We start from the raw sequence: 2,275 nt of genomic DNA on the forward strand, positions 1-2,275 counted from the left end.
CAGAGAGAGAATCGGAATGGTGAACTGCTACTCTGAGCTGCAATCTTCGGGAACGCCGTTGCACCCATAAGCCTGACCTGGGTGGGAGTCAGAGCATCTGTCCGTGGGGTGTGGGAAGTACGGTAGTGGATGCTACCAGCACTCCCCTCCACCAGTCCAGAAAAGTGAAGCGAGCTCAAAACATCAGCCAAAGGGATCGCCTGCCGATTTCCCAGTCACGGCCCCTAGTAAAAGCTACAGCAAAATGTGGAGGAGCCAGGCAAAGATCAGCATGGACAACCTTGACAGTCCACCCGTCCCCAGTTTCAAATCTTTCACGGATCCTTTCCTACGGCTGCCATTCAAACAAGCAGAGGACCTGCTGGGCCACAGAAATGACCCTGGCTTTGGGATGAGAAGACCTGGGTTGCGTCCTGGCTCCTGCGCTTGCTGGCAGTGTGACCTTGAACGAGTCCCGGGCAGAGCAATCCCGTGGAACCGAAGTGCCCTGTTGGCAAAGGGGAGATCGTTAGAACGCCTTGTTCTCTGCGGCGGTTTATGAAGTTCCAATAGTGCCGTGTAGACTGACAGCCAATTATGCACAGCAGCTGGAATTACAAAAGTGAGGACTTTTCCTTTCTCTCATTAATTCGACAGCCCATGATCCTCCCAAGAGAACCTCTTTCCCCACAGCTCTCCTGCCTTGCTGTTCCCAGCATTTTCGGGGGCCACCCAAGGCCCAGCTAGTAGGGTGCTCAGTGGGGCGGGTGGACGGATGAGTATGTGATGCCTCCATTATCGCCCATGCAGATGGATAAGGCAGCTGAAATTAATGACATTCTGAGCCACTGCAGTGCTCATCTGCTTAACAATCCAATTTCTAGGACGTTTTAGAAGTTGTTAGCTGGCTGCCAAAAATGAGGATCATTAAAAATAGATTCACAGCTGTTCAGGAAGCCAGAGATATAATTTTACCTTCATTATGCCTTATTGCAGATGTTATTGATTTAATCTCATTGCATTTTACTGTGTAATATCAATTCGTCCTGTCTTTGACTTGAAAATCGGGAGCTGTATTTATTCTTCTTCTCACATCAGAAGATATGCTTAGACTGACAGCCACAATGGCACCAGGTTCCAAGGCAGTGGCAAGGCCTCATTGTGAGGGTGCAGAGCTGACAGCGTAGCTGACTGAGAAAAATCACCTAAAAATGTTCCTTTTACAAGTGTGTCTATGCACGCAAATAATTTAAATATATGAATCGAAAGAACCCTTGATTTTGCTTGATGTCACCAAAAAAGTTGATTCAATGAATCTTTCACTTTTCTGTCAATTTTTTTTTTTTTTTAGGCAAGGCAACCCTTGGTTGACCTCACAAATTGCAAGGACCTTGTCAGCTTACAATCCCTTTTTTTTTATTTTTTACGCCTACAGCACCTGGTCTTCATAAGTGGTCTTCCATCCAGGTACTAACCAGGCCCGACCCTGCTTAGCTTCCAAGATCAGATGGGATTGGGCTTGTTCAGGGTAGCATGGCCGGAAATCTGTCAATTTTTTTTAATCATGGGAATCCCACACCCAAAATTGCTAAAATAGAATTTAATCTGCATAAATTATGGTGCATCGGGATATTGTTTTCCGAAAGGTATTCCTCAGAACATTTGTCTTAAGATATTTTATGATTAAAAAAAAAAAAAAATCTTCTGAAGTCGAAAAGTTTGGGAAACCCTACATGATAAATCCTCCTTTTAAGGAGTTATAAGATACGGTGGCCCGTTAAAGGCTGCAGACAGAGAAGAGATTTGGATGATTTTGTATAACTCAGCATTTTCCAAACCAGTTTGATGCAGAAGCATCTGTTCTCCCACCCATCAACCCCGCTCAGAGCTGGTGTGCTGCGGAACACCCTTTGGGAACCGCTGCTTTAAGGCAGATGTGGAAGAAGGGAAGCCAGGTCATTCCTTGAGTCCCACACTTGTGCCAGTTGTCACCGTGGCCACTGTCTGAAACCTAAAGGAGCCATTGCTGACTTAGGAAGTTTTGAACTTTTGCACTTGAACCAGATGGCTGCTGCTTCGTCTTCCTCCTCTTCCCTCGTTTCACTGGCTCAGCGGGCAAACGCGGGTTCTGTTCCACTGGCTCCCAACTTCCTGCCTCCCCAGAGCCCCCCACCACCCTGCCCAGGAGAGCTGGGTGTCCACTCACCACATCGCTAGGCTCATCGCTCACAAGCGTAGCGGGGCCCTGGGAGGCCTGTGCCTACTCTATTTTTACGAGATTCGGCCACTTCTTCAA

The 2,275-nt window shown here is 47.3% G+C and overlaps 1 pseudogene; it reads right to left on the minus strand.

Annotated features, from left to right (window-relative positions):
* Positions 1-1,405: 1,405 nt before the first annotated feature.
* LOC112479841 lies at positions 1,406-1,524 on the minus strand (annotated as a pseudogene).
* Between the last annotated feature and the right edge of the window lie 751 nt (positions 1,525-2,275).

Source organism: Pteropus alecto, unplaced genomic scaffold (genome assembly GCF_000325575.1).
Source record: "Pteropus alecto unplaced genomic scaffold, ASM32557v1 scaffold21, whole genome shotgun sequence".
NCBI lineage: Eukaryota > Metazoa > Chordata > Mammalia > Chiroptera > Pteropodidae > Pteropus > Pteropus alecto.